Source organism: Cupressus sempervirens, chromosome 9, assembly GCF_028749045.1.
Source record: "Cupressus sempervirens isolate cs-2001-9-10 chromosome 9, ASM2874904v1, whole genome shotgun sequence".
NCBI lineage: Eukaryota > Viridiplantae > Streptophyta > Pinopsida > Cupressales > Cupressaceae > Cupressus > Cupressus sempervirens.
In genome coordinates this window covers 347,960,719-347,976,604 of record NC_143126.1, presented here as the reverse complement: position 1 = coordinate 347,976,604, position 15,886 = coordinate 347,960,719, and the positions used below count along the sequence as shown (strand labels likewise).

The window sequence follows — 15,886 nt, the reverse complement described above, 5'->3', positions numbered from 1 at the left end:
AATAAAAAACTCAAAAAAAAATTATATTAGACCATTGAAAGGTTAATGGCTAAAGATTAATAAATCAATAGCTTAAACTCCTTTTTAAAAAAATTAAAAATTTAGATTAAGGTTTGATTAGATATACTAAATCAAAAACAAATTAACAAAAAACAATCACAAAAAAAATAAAAGAAAAAAAATAAAAGACGTTATATTAAACCTTAAAAAACTTTACACGAATACATAGTCAAAATAAGCTCAAGAAGGAGGGTAGGACAGCCCGGAGAGACATGTAAAAAAAGAGAAGAAACATTAAAGAAGGTAGATAGGTAGCCTCAACAAGGAAGGAGGAACCAAGAAAGTCATAGGCATTAATAGCATTAATAGATTAAGATCAAGATCAATACACAACTGAACATAAAATTTTTATGTGTGTTCTCCTATCAAGCAAGAAAATGAAATCTTTGAACTACAGAACTACAATATAAAATGGGGAATAAAACAAAAATTGAACACAACAAATTGAGGACTGTCCACAATAAGAGCCTGGCAATCTTCTGCACTTGTTGAACTTGTGAATATACCTAATGCAGCATAAACTCGAATATGATGATGGTGCATCCACTCATAGCCAAACATATCAAAGTTGAAAAGTGCTGCCTCCATATTAATGTCTTCCAATTTTCTCATTCAGTATCACTCAAAATAGGTACAATCAGAGGTTTTAGTTGTGCTAAATAGACAATTGCCCACATCATCCAATAGTACACTATGGCAGTAGTGACCAAAGTAAAATGCAACAGGTTGGCAAAAGGGCCCTTGTTGTAACAAAGCCTCACCAACAACGAGGCAAGTATTCCACTGAGGAGGAAGATGAGCGTTGTGATGAAAAACCCCATTCTGAATTGCAAGATTCCACGCCTCCGCAATCGCAAGGCCAAGACGCCACAGATCTCATGTTGTTAGCACAAAATTTTGTTTTCATTTGATGGGTTTTATGCTAAATAAAGAGTTTCTTTCCATCGCCAGGCTGTGGATTTGATAGGCCCTCACATCTATCCTATAGGGGGATGCCACAAGTTATGAACATCTCATACAAGAGCTTAGTAATATTGATGCAGGAGATCCTGATCAGCAATGCAAACTGCGAGTTAGGCATTGTAGATTGTGCAATCTTTAGGGGGAGATGGAGGCGCGAGGACAGAGAGGACACATAAAAAACTAAAACATAAAAGCCTTGCAGATGCTAGATCACTTCGAATCGAAGATTTTCTCTTCCAGGCTAGCTGAGACACACAGATCATTGACATTGATCTGGCGCATGCAGGGAAGAATGATAGAAGAAAAATTATTTATTATAGAATAGCTTGAAGCGTAGAGAAAAAAAAAAACGGATGCAATCTCACAAAAAAAAAATGTACAAGCATGCAAAAAACACTACAAAGAAAATGAAATGCAATCCAAGAAAGAATTAGAGATTAAGAGGCCAAACTTTGAAGAAGGAAAGAAAGTTAGAAGGAAAGATCATTAAAAAAAGAGATAGATTAAAGAAATGTCTAAAAAAAAACAGAAAGCCAACAGATATGAAGAGCTCAAATTAGAAATTGTTTATAATTTCTAAAAAAAACTAGAATATTTGGATTAAATATTAAAAACCAATGAAATAAATATTATTATTGTTTGTTTAAAAAAAATGTAGGAACAATATTATATATATTTTTAAAAAAATGAATAGGTATGACATAGAATTTGAAGTTGAATATAAATAAGATTTTAAATAGTAAAATATAGCTATTAAATATTAAAAATAGATGAGAAACCTAATTAAGATTAAGATTATAATGAATATAATCTAATCAATTATAATGAAAAACCTAATTAAGATTATTTACGTGTTGCCTCCAATCAAATGGTAGGAAAATAATAATGTCTATATATATTAAATATTTAACAATAAAAAATAATAATAAATACTATTAAACTAAAATTAATAAATACTACATGTTAAAACAAGAGCAAAAAAAAATTTAATAATTATTTTAATAGAGATACCTAGGTGGAGATTATTCAATAAGATGTGCTTCCAATGAATGACAACCATCATCACATAAAACTCAAAAATAAGGATTAGTAGCTTTGATACCATGTTAGAAATAATAACATCGAAATGAACTAAAATAAAAGAATTATCAATTAATCCAAGAGAGTTTGTGAAAATAGTTACCATACACTTAGATCCAAAGAGAGAGAGTGAAAGAATGAACAACCACCAATGAATCAACAAGAGGAGACAAATATTTGAAAGGGGAAAGCAAAGAAAACCCCTTGTGAATAATATGAATGAGGCAAATGCCTAAAGAATGAAAGAAGGAGAGAGAAGAGAGAAAATGGAGCCACTGGCTCATTACAAGAACTACATAGTGATTGTGTGTTTTGAATGAGAGAGAAGCATCTCTTATAAAGAGATGAGAAGAGGAGTTATTGTAACTCCCAAGTGAATGATTGCCACATTTATAAGTGTGTGCATAACAAGTGTCATAATCCTCTTAAGGAGGAATAACTATTTTCCTTAATAAAGGAATTGAAAAATAGACTTGTCCTCACATGTGGACTAGAGGACAAACAACATAAGGGATACCTTGGTTTATCCCATTTAATAAATACAACCAAGGAAAGATTACCAATTCTAACATACACCATTTGGAAAGACAAAAATATTTTCATAAGACCCTAACCACCTTGTTTGAAATTTACTAGGTGTATGCTGATATCTGGAATCTTAAAGAAGGGTTCGGTCACCAATTACAAATTGTTTATCTTTTATAAACTTGTCATGCCACTATTTCCTTTTTTGTTGCACCATCTATGTATTATACAAGGAAAATTTCCTCCATTCAATATAATCCATTGAGTGTTAAAATTATCTCCCATTGGACACTAGTAAGATCCAAATTTAATTCCAATGCTATCCTCAATTTCTTGTGATCAAATTCCATTGGCATCATGGTAGACTTGCCATAGACAAGTCAAAAAGGAGTGAATCTAGTGGTGGTTTTCCATGTACATCTACAAGCCTACAATGATTTATGGAGTTTTGTATCCCAATCATTTTTATGAACTAGCACTATTTTAGTAAGGATTGTTTCAAGTTCCCTATTAATAACTTCCACTTGGCCATTGGCTTATGGATGGCAGGGAGAATATTTCCTATGCTGAATTTTATATTCCTCCATTAAAGAAGCTATAAGATTTGAAGGGAATTGAGGACCTTGGTTAGATACCAATTCTTTTGGAACACAAAATCTATTGAAAATGGATTCACATAAAAATTTGGCAACATTGTTATCCCTAGGATGCTTCATTGGTTTGCCTTCTACCCACTTGGTGATGTAATCAGTACAAATGAGAATGTAGGATTTATCATGTGAAGTGGGTTCAATAGGTCCAACAAAGTCAACCACCCATTTTTCAAAGGTTGTTACAACAAGATGTCATTGTAGGGGCATCTCATCTAATTTTGTAGGCCTTTCCATGCATTGGTATTTATCACATTTCTTGGTGTACCTAGTCACATCTTTGTGAAGTGTTGGCCAATAGTATCCTATAGCTAATATTTTGAAGGCTATTCTTTTGGCAACAAAATGACCTCCACATGGTTCATCATGACATGCCAAAAGAATGTTATATGTTTCATCTTGCCTAACCCATTTACGCATTACTTGATTATGGCTAGTGTAGTACAAAAATCTAGTTATCCAAGAAAAATTGAAAATCTCTTTTGCTAAAAATTTCCTCTACTTGGGAGAAAAATGAATAGGTGTTCACCCTATGGTTAGATAATTTACTATATTTGCATACCATCGGTTTGTGTTGATAGTAAGAAAAGATGCTCACTTGGAAAAGTATTATCAATTACTGCATAATCTTCAAGGATATGTAAACAAGATAGGAAGTTAGCTACTACATTGGCTTTGCCAGGTTTGTCCACAATGGTGATATAAAATTCTTGCACAAGTAGAAGCCATCTAGCTAGTATGCCTAATATGGTAGGTTTATTCATCAAGTAATTAATAACTGAATGGTTAGTATGGAAAAATATCTCATAACTAATAACATAATGCTTGAACTTATTTAGTGTATAAATGATAGTGAAAAACTCCTTTTTTTTTACAGTATAATTAAATTCAGCTCCCTACAAGTTTTTACCGATGAAATAAATGATATGTTCTACCACTCCTTATTTTTTTCCTAGCATTGCTCCTATGGCATAGTGGGAGGCATCAGTGTGAATATGAAATGTCAATCCCAATCAAGACCTCTAAATATTAGTGTTGTTGTAAGAACCTCTTTAAGTTGTAGGAAAGACTTATTGCAATCAAAGTCCCAAGAGAAGTTAGAGTCCATTTCTAATAAGTTGTAGAGAGGTGTGGTAATTTGACTAAAATCTTTGATAAAACCTTCTATAATAACTAACATGCCCCAAAAAGATTCTCACATCCTTTTTTCTTCTCCTGAGTAGGTAAAGTACTGATTAGTCCAATTTTTGTTCGATCCACCTAAATGCCTTGTGATTATAAAAAACTTACTCCATCATCATAAAAAACTTTTCACTATTGAGAGAAAGATTATACTCTTGGCATCTTTTGACGACCTTTTCCAAATTCATTTTAGCCTCTTCAAAAGTGGTCCCATAGGTAGTAAAATCATCCATGTATATTTCCATGCATTTAGCATATATGTTAGTAAAATTACTAATAATAGATCTTTGGAATGTAGTTGGAGCATTAAATAAGCCAAAAGGTAAGACTAAGTATGAAAAAGCTCCCCATGGGCACGTGAAAGTGGTTTTCTCCTAGTCTTCAGGAGCTATTTGGATATGATTATAGACACTAAAACTATCTAAGAAAGAGAAATGTTTTTTTCCAGCTAAATTTTTAAGGACTTTGTCAATAAATGATGATTGAAAATGGTCAGTATAATGACTTTGTATCTAAGGATTATAATTCCTCTTTATAAAAACTTTGCATCATATCAATGCCAAGTAATGTACTAGAATATTGTACTAAACTCATTAGATTATCGACTAGGGACATAAACTTGAAATGATGCCCATAAAGTATATGCTTTAATTCATCTAATATGTCATTGATACCTTGCAAAAAAAATGCTAAAAGAATCAATAGGCTAAGAAATGAAATATAAATCTACTCTAGTACTTAGAAATAAGGCTACAAGTATGAATTGAGCTATTTACTTATCTTGTAGGAAACAACCAATAGTTTTGTTACCATATGCTTATAAGAGAAACAAAGTTCTAAAATAATTTTATTCTATGAAAATGAAAGACTTATTCCCACCTAGATATGAACTATGTTAACCTCTCACATGGGCCCCCATTGAAGAATGAATAAATAACAACTCAGAGATTAAGAACTATAAGTATCATTTTATTCATGAGAAACTCATACGTACATATTGAAACAACATAATTGTATTTATCACTAGTGTTGGATTACAAAAGAGTTCCCATAGAACAACTAGACTCAAGAATCTAAAATCCAACTTATTTATAACATCAACATAAAATAGAATTCCTAAGATCTAGGATTCTCCAATATTAGGGATATGACAAGATTTATAACACAAAACATTATTTAATATAGGAATAAGTTATGCTCTATTTGTACATGAATTTAGGAGTTCATGGCTTCTAGATCTGTTCCATAATGATTGTCAATTTCTTTGACTCACCCAATAACAATAACTGATAAGTGAAATGTCATGGGATCATTATGAAGTCATAACAGTCAATCATTTCCTTATCAACACTTTGTCTTCTGATGTTGACTTCTTCATCCATTGCTAACTCAACATTTCCTTGCAAAAGATTAGAGTGCAAAAATTGCAATATATATCAAGATAAAATTCATAATAATTTTTCTCATATTATTTTTTCTCTTATCACATGGCTATAGAAAGAACTACCCAATTAATGCAAGATAGAAAAATCAATCATTCCATTCTATGTAACCATATAATATATAGTATATTAATCCAATCTTAGAAATGTCAAAGTGCACACATATAACCGTCTAAATAAGTTCATCAAAAACTCATAAAGTTCATCAAAATCTCATAAAGTTTTCAAGTCTCAACCATATAAAGAATATTAAAATATGAACAAAATAGACCTTAGATTGGCCTCATCACTCATTACGAGAGAATGTCTCTCACAAGTATTTTTACCAGAAAATACTAAAAATGTTATAACACAATTCATCAATATGAAAATAATGTGTAGTCTAAAAAAACATTTATATTTAATAACAAAAATCATCTGCATGATTATTTATCATTATGAAATTCAACTATAATCTACACTTTCTCCCCTTAGTTTTTTTTATTTCAAAATAAGAGATTATTCATAATAATTTAAGATCATTTCCATATGTAATCCACTTCCACGACAAAACAAATCACATACTGAGTAGATAGTAGTATCTATTTAAAAGCTCCAATCATAAAACTAGCAAAATTTTATAATCATTATCACAAAGTTCTTACTTCGAATTCTAAAGAATAGATATTAATGAAAAATAGTTCTAGTTCATATCTATCGAGACTCAAACATTTTCAAGTATCAAGCTATTACATATATAACCCTCTTAGGGCTGGATAAAACCATGATCCAAAATACTCCACCAGGAGTTAATAGTTTTTTTAGTTACTTAACTATGCAAACTACTAAAGCATAATAAAGGTAAATAAAACAAATTATGGTGATCATTTTTAAATAGGTAACTCCAGGTGTCATTAGGTCCTAGAATTTCTCCATAGAAGTGGTAGCAAGTCGAGCTATTTTCTAGTTCTCATATGCAAAAGTAAAAGTGGAGATAAATGAAAAATTACATAGGAGAAGATATGTAATCCCCTTTTTCCACACCTCTTTCTCTTTACAAAGTTCCCCAACCTTTGCTTCATGCATTTCTAGGTATTTTTGATTAATTATTAGCATGGCTTCTACATGGGCTATTTTGGAGAAATCTTGTGTTGTTGGCATTTTCTTTTCTTTCACCTCCAAGAACTTCTTTTGAAAGTCTCATATAATCTTTGCACTAGGATAAATTGAATCCTTGTCTTCTTTGGCCTATTTCTTGTGAAACTATTTAAGATCATCTTGGACAATGTTATCTATGACTTCAAGCCCACTAAGTAATTCTTTGATTTCGAAGACCCCTTGTGTGATGACTTCATTCCTTAATTCAATGCAGTCTTTGATAACGTAAAAGGTATTATCATCTAACCCTATCACCGACTGCTCTATGAAGAATTTCTACAAACCATATCCTTGCACTTCATCCATCCATAAATCATCTTTGACCTAGTTATCTTTTTCCTTCTCATGAGAATTAATATTTGATTCTATCTTCTTTGTGACTTTAGTGGTTTCTTATCATGCTTCATTCAGAAAGTTTACCTATTTATTTATCTCATCCTAGACAAATTGAATCCATTCCTCAAATGTTTTAGAAATTTCCTTGCTCCCCTATAAATTATGTAAAAACTATTGATTAACTAGAGACTTAACATCTATGATAGAAGGCATCTCATTAAGCAGCTTTGGTTCTGGATGTAAGATGACACTGATATATTGGGCCATATTTTTCATTGTCTCCTTCATATCTTTATTATCTTTAGCATCCTTCTAGACTTGGTCAACAATTTTCTTGTTAGAGACTTCAAATATTTTCATATTCAACTACCTTGCTTCCTTTCCCAAAGTCCACCTTTGATACTAGGTAATCTTGAGTAGTCATCTCACCTTCATCCATATCTTGAAATCGCTTGGCAATGTCTTCCAACTAGTTCCCTGTGTCTTTATCAAAATCAAGCCTAGATTCAAATTCTTCTTTCTTGGTTTTGGATGACTTGCCTAGAAATTTACTTACTAGGTCATCAATGGGTAGGGAAAGTGGTACTATAGTACATTTCTTGACCACTGAAGTCTCTAGCCATCTAGGCACTATGGGGGTCTTTTCTAGCATTGTGAAGGTGTTGGTCATAGTGAGAGTATCGATGGGGATACTAGCATCTTTAGTTATATTTTCTGGCTTTCTACCATATCTGAGATGTTTTTATTAGGGATTCTCTCTATTTTAGGCTTAGCTTTAGGGGAATCTAAATCTATCAACACTTCCTAGATTTTCTTAAGGTTGTGTCCTCTTTACTTATTCTCGGTGCTCAAACAAGTTACTCTTTTGAGAGTCTTTACTTTAAGTTGAACTTGAACCTTGGATGTGGTTAGTTCATCAAGTTCCTATTTATTTGTAACATAATCATTTACACCATGGTCAGAAAAAAATATTAACTTTAGGAAGACTTCTTTTCTTTGGACTTCGAGTGTTGCTTTTATGACTTAACAATAATTTTTTGTTCTTTATTTTTCTTAAGCCATTCATCTATTCTTTTGAACATGTTTGTAGTTTAGGATTGTATATTTTCTTCCTCTCTCTTGCTTCTGTCTAGTTCTAGGATTGGGAAATATTCAATTTGTTCAAGGATATATCACTTCCTTATTTTCATCATCTTTTACTCTAGTAGTGTCTAGGCTGATCTTGAAGGATTTCACTTGATCTAAGGTCATCCTCAACCACAACCTTTTTTGAATTCAAATTCATTAGAGAAGTTAGCCTCTATTGATTTAATTTCATGCTCAAACATCACATTTGAATAGTGCCCTTTCATGCATGGTTAACTTTGAAAATGATTTGGTTATTTGTCATTTTTTTGTAATTCCCCTTTATCATTTGAACTTTGATGATCATAACTTAGGTAGTCAACATTAGGACAACATTAAGGTGTATTTGAAAAAAATACTATTCTTACATAATGTACCCCCTCCATCAGAATGTAACATCATAAAATAGGGATAAATATAGTAGTGCTTCAATGGGTGGCATAGGTATAGGTGGTGATAATAAATAATATTTGAGTTTTTTAAATGCCTATTGACTTTTTTTAGATTATGGTAAAAAAAGGTTTTGAGGGGACCCAAAACCCCTTACATCTAGTAAAAAGGATAGAATGATATAAAACCCTAGGTTTACAAAGACCTAGAACCTAATGTGAAAAATCACAATAAAATACCAGCTTTTACAAGGACCTAGAACCTACTAATAAATTATCAATGTTTAAAACTAGGTTTTACAAGGACCTGGAACCTAAGAGAGTATCAAAAAAACAAAAGCTGGTAAAAGAAATAGAGATAGGAAAACTAGGACCATCAACCTAACCAATAACTAGAGCCCAAAATTAAGCCAGCTCTTTGATAACCTTAGCTAGTTCCTTACCAAATGCCACATTTCCTTGAAGTATGTCTTTTGCAACCTAACCAGAGTAGCAACAATAACTTTCATAGTACTTTTCATGGTTCTCTTACTAGGGCCACTAGACAACTTACCTGTAATAGGGGAGATGATTTCCTTGCTACTTCTTTTACTAATGCTTGCAACAACTCCACACAAACTCGAAGTAACCATTTCCATCCTTTGACTGCTATCCTTAACTAGTTTACACAACTCTATTTCATAGGCCTTTAAATTCTTAGGGATATTACCACCTAGTTCTCTAGCTAAGTTCTTTTAGCTCTTTCTTCTTCCAGGTCATTTTGGAGCTCCCCCTTTTTTCTCTTGAGAATAATGATCTCATTATAGATCCAAGAATCAACCTAGAGAGAAGCATCAACTTTCAATTTATCCTTGTGGAGGAAAGTAAGATTCACCATATTATTGTCATCTTTAGTGGCCTCATCTTCACACATTTTCTCTGAGTTAATAGTCACATCCTAGGTATCATTCTTTTTTAACTAATTGTCTTTGTTTAAACCCTCTTGAGTAGTGTTATCCTCCTGCATATCCTTGTTAATGTTCAAATAATTAATCATAAAGTCATTTTTCTTAGCATTCTTTGCCTTTTCTAAATTTGCTAGGAGCTTTACCTCATTAATATCAATATGTGTAGGCCCTTCACTTTGAGTCATGATATCTTTATCCTCATTCTAGCTTGAGGATTCTGAATGTGACTTAGTCACCATTTTCTCATCATTACTACTTTCCCCATCATCTTTAACCAAAGAAACTCCTCAAATACCTGAATACCCATCAAAGTTGGAAATAAGATCACCACTTTCCATTTCACCCTCCTCTTCTTTATTTCTCTCAAAGTTCTTTACTTCTTCGTTAGTCTTCCAAGTGTTAACATCCTTTGTCTCCTTATTATTACCCTTAATTTCATCGCTACCCTCCCCAGTTTTCACAATATCACTTTCTATTTTTTTCTCACTCAATTTATCAAGAGACTCTTTCCCAAAAGATTTCCTCTTCTTATCCATAATAGGTGAAAGTTTCATTGCATTATTTCTACAATAATCTTTAATTAACAAAATAAGACCTTCATGAAGAACCAATCTAGTGTCTTTCTTTTTATGGGCCTTGAGACAATTCAACAATGAAAACTTCAAATAAAAGGGAAAGGATAACCTATCCTTGTACCGAAAATGGTTCAAGAAAACAAAATGGAATTTATGAACCCTTTTTGACCTTCCATCCAGAAAAAATACTCATGAACACAAGATAAAATCTCTTTCCATATTACCTTAATTTGATCCAACTCATTGAAATCCCTATCCTTTACAAGCTTATTTTTGTCTTCTTTATTTTTGGGAAACTTCTTTAAAGATGCATTTGATATACTAGTTTCCTTCTTAAATTTTGTACCTTCCATGGAAAACCAAATTTTGGCAATGAATTGCTCAATCAGGTCTACAGTAACCCCATGAAGAGTAACCCTCTCCCTAGACCAATTCTTGAAGAAGTACATAGTAATATATGGTTTAAAGCTGTGCAACTTCTCAATATATGAAGTCACCTTTTTTTTTTTTGAGAATTTCCCACACTATGCATTTTTTTTCCATTCTTTATAGCTTGAGCACTCCTTCCTCCACTCACCACCCATGATACACCAAACTTTGATAAGTCTACAAAAAATGGTAACAATCACAGAAGACGAGGTATCTTTTAACTCAAACAAGCTTTTTACCCAGAATATGTGTCTTATCCCATTGGTAATAATGAAGAGGTACTCCCTTGAGAAATGATAATATCCTTTATTAATGCCACCACTTGTTATATTATTCCTTAAAATATCACATAATCTTATGTTTGACTACATTAGTCATGTCATATATAGTGACCACATTTAACTCCCCTTTTTTGCTAGGGTTGTCATTCCAAGTCAGCTTACTATTCACATTCATTGCTTTATTGGAAATCCAGTCAACTGCTTTATTGTCCTCTCAATAATTATGAGAAATAATTACATTATCAAATTTACTGATCATATTTTTAATTTCCAGGATACTCCCTTCAATATTCCACATCACCATATTCTTATTATTTGACATATTGATAATATTTGAGGAATCCCCTTCCAGCCATAGTTTTTGATAGCTAGTTTCCACTACCATTCTAATTGTATAAAGAGAAGCAATAGCCTCTTATTTATGGCTAATTGAGTGACCAATAGGGACCACCAATGCATCCACCACTTTTCTTTTATGGTCCCTTAAGACTACACCACACCCCACTTTTCCAAGATTTCCTTTAGTAGATCCATAAAAGTTAGCTTTCAACCATCCTATAGGAGCCTGGGAATTCCATATAATACCCTCTCTACTCTCATTATGTTTCATTTTATTTCCTATTGTTTTTATAGGGTCACATAATTTTACATTATCAATATTTTGTTTTGGGAAATAAAATTTTCTTTAATAGCCCTAAGAATGTTTTGGCCCATCACCCACTCAGGAGTTTCTTTGTCTCTAAAAAATTGTTGTTCCTTTCCTTCCAAATACCCCAACATAGGTGAGGAAGAGAAATAATCAATAGAAAAAAAATATCAAAGTTTTTAATAGGACATTTCCAATTTTGGAAATAATCCACAAGATTACTAGGCTGAACCCACAATATATTCTAGTATTGGAGGAAAGTTCCCCAAACATTCTGGGTGAAAATGTAGTTGATAAAAAGGTGGTTAACATATTTAGTTTTCATCTTACATAAACTACATCTATTCATAATATATATGTGCCTTTTTTGGAAATTATCCAAAGTTACAATTTTATTCTCAAGAGTAGTCCAGAAGAATATATTTATTTTAGGAATAAGTCCCTTCATCCAAGATTTAGCCCATGGGGAGATTTTCCTTATCATTAGATCTAAACACATAAGACACCTTGAAATTTCCACTTGGTTCTAACCCTCATACCATAGAATCCTTCATCACAAGATACAAATTAAAGGAATTATAAGCAATTTGAATACTATTAAAAATGTGTGAAATCTTATCAAGATTAACCCATCCATTATTTCTCTAGTAGTTGACCATAAAAACTTTGAAAAATTGTTTACATCTTTCAATAGGAGTGTTTTCATTAAAGTCATCAATCAATAGATGATCCAATAACCACACATCTTCCCAAAAGCTAACTTTTCTTCCATCCCCAATTTACCACTTACAACCTATATTCAGAATTCCTTTAGTACCTTGTACTGCACCCCAAATGGAAAAGGAATTAGAGATATTTGGGTAAGATTGGAAATCAGATATGGATGGAACATTATAAATATTTTAATGAGAGAAGAAGCATGGGAATGGAAAGATAAATCAAGGAGGAAAATTGGAAGGATATCAAAGTATCCAAGTTGACTGAGTTGCAAAGAACATTCTAATCAAGGAGGATCAAGTATTCAAGCCAAAAAAGAGATTTGAAATTACCACATACAGTTTCATCAGCAATCAGGTCATATCAGTGTTACTCTCTAATAATTGTAGCAGTGAATCAAATTACCTAATAGATTTTTTAAAATAAAAAGTGACCAAAACAAGGGGGTCGACCCTTATAATGAAGAAGATGACAAGTAACACATTGCCAATAGAAACAAGCAGAGGGCAACCACTGCTACAGAGAACAATAACTAGTAACCAAAAAAACACCACACAATTAAACACAACTAACAGAGTATCATCTATACTAATTCTAATACTATAGTACTAAACATACTATTATGTTCAACACATAAACTATTGGCATAAACAAACCAACCCAACCCAAAAATAACATACAATCATTTACAACTACCAGAGTATCATCTATACTAATTCTAAAGACTATAGTAATAAACATACTATGAATATTCAAAACATAAAAATATTGGCAAAAAAAAGCCAACACAAGCCTGAGAATAAGCTGTAAACCAACAAACAAGGCAATCACAAAATAAATAAATAAACTAGTGCTAAAAACCCCTAGAGACCACCACATTATTTCTCATCCTTATTTTTTTCTTTCCCAGCCAGAAGCACCCTAGTCCAATCCTCAACAAGAAACTTATACAAGATTTTTTTGTCCTCCATGTCTAGCCCCACCTCATCCTTCTCCTCTGCCAATAGTTGGAGGGTAGTAGTAGCAGCATGGGTAACCTTCAAGGAAAACTTATAGGAGTAAAACCCATCCTCTAAAGATTTGACCATTTTCTCCATCTGTGCATTCTTCTCATTTTGTTCCTCCGCATTCTCCTTGTTTCCTTTTTATACATTCTTAGGCACCTCCTTAATCTTTGTCAATGGCTAGTTCTCATCCTAAAAAACCTAGGGGTTAGTAAAAACATTGGTTTTTTCCTTTTCCAGAGAGAAGATAGTGATAGGGGAGGTATCTTCTTTATTGCTGTCTGGTCTGCCTCACAATAGGTGTATCATAGTCATGCTCTAGGCCATTCTTAAGAATAATATATTCAAACTAAGGACTATTTTTCCCACTATGAGGTGCATTTAATCTTGTCAACCCAGGGATGTATACTTGAAATGGTCGGCATAGTATGTGAACTAGGTCTCTTAATGAGTCACTAAGCTTATGCTATAGGAAAGTAAAATGAAAGAAAAAGAACTTACACTATTGCTACAGGAAACTAACACACTTAACTCTGTGAATACTAGAAATACAATGAAAGGCTAAAAAATATTCCAACTTAGTTCACCCACTATAATTGTTCTCACATATGCTATAGGAACATTCATGAAGTGTGATGCTACAAGAAGGAACTTACAACTTCTACTTACAATGCTAAAAATGCTTGGAAATAAATCTATACTATCCTAATCTAATCCACCTTCCAAGTGGGTCCCCTTGGTTGGCTTCAACTAAACTACTGACATAGGATAGAAGCCAAAAACAATTTCATTACATTTCAAAAATTCAATACATAACATATAGAATTCTAAACATACAACTCACTATAAAAGTTAATAGTCTGTTCTCATAAACTCTTTTCTTCTAACTAAACTAACACACTTGGTTTGATTCCTATATATAGGAGATAAACATTTATTCCCATAACATAAAAGTAAATAACCTAGCTACAAATCTATAGGAGAGAAAAAAGGAAAATAAAAACTCAAGGTAGGAAGAAGAGATAACGATTTAAGGTGGGAATAATAAAGTCTAAACATCCACTCGCCATACGAATAAATGCAGAGAATGTAATAAGTCTTCATAGCTCCTCCATACTTGCTGCCATGTCCTTTGAAACCATTATGACTTTCCTCCATCATGGCTACACCTTAGCATTCTTTTCTCCTTAAATGCTATTGGGGCTCATCTTTGAATTCTTTCAATCATCTTTTAGGTTCATTGCTAATAGGTTAGTTATAATACAAAGATAATTGCAAATAAGCATTTTCAAATTCAAATATAAGAACACACATTTTGATAATTATATGAAATACTACATCATGTATATGATATTAGCAAAAGATGATATACTATCTACCCATAGGTTAATCATTGGTTTAGGTAAACATAGGTCCACAAATGTCTTCATGAAAATGAAATAGAGTATTAACAAAGTGTTTAAAAATTATCATGAAATAGAGGCAATATTTAGCCTCATCATCTACCCCTTGGTAAACTGATGCTTGTCCTCAAGCATGGCATTTCCTAGTTAGTGACCTGAATTCCCCCACTTCTGTCCTTCCTTTCCTACTACTCTTGAAGGTGAAATAAAATCCTCATTTTCTTTCCCAAACCTCCCTTCTGTTGTCCTCCTATAGCTTGTCAAGTTTGTCAGCATTAATGTCATATAAGGGTCACATGAGCATTGGAGGTTACATAGTGAGTGGGCACCATAATTCAAGTCTAGCCTATTATCCTAGCTCTAGATATTTTGAAGCTTGGTTAAGGGAAACTTCCAAGTTGATGGGACTATGTGGCTCTAAATTTTTAAGTGACTCAGGTAATCTAGCCCATCTACTTCTAGCACTAATCATAGCTCTTTAGAAAGAAAAGTAGGGAAAATTCTCATAATTAGCATAAGCCTTGGCTCCGACAGCAAAGATTCTATCCCTTACTCCCTTGTTCTTATTCCCATAGGTTAACCTAAACCAGTCACTAAGAACTTCTTCTGATTTGTTGCTTTTGGCTTTTAATGGCAGAGGTTCTGTCCTTTCCCATCTCTGTAATTATTCAGCTACATGTCATAATTTGCTTCATTAGACATCTAGGACATCAAGGATCTTAAATGTATATCCCCTATATAAAGTAAAGGGTTCCATTGGGTTTCTGAAGGGATAACAAAATTATGCACATATAATTCACAATGCAAATTCTACTGTTAGAATGGCAAAGTTTGATACAAACCATAAAATTCCTAGGCTAATTTAGACTTTGCATTGATAGTTTAAGGGTTAACATAAGTTGGAATAAGAAAAATTTCTTTTAAATAGAGAGCATAAACTCATGGTGGCAGTCTATAGGCAAGTGCTTGATCAGCCAATTTGAGGGCATGATCCA

The 15,886-nt window shown here is 32.6% G+C and overlaps 1 pseudogene; it reads right to left on the bottom strand.

Annotated features, from left to right (window-relative positions):
• Positions 1-425: 425 nt before the first annotated feature.
• LOC149538745 (V-type proton ATPase subunit e1 pseudogene) lies at positions 426-919 on the bottom strand (annotated as a pseudogene).
• Between the last annotated feature and the right edge of the window lie 14,967 nt (positions 920-15,886).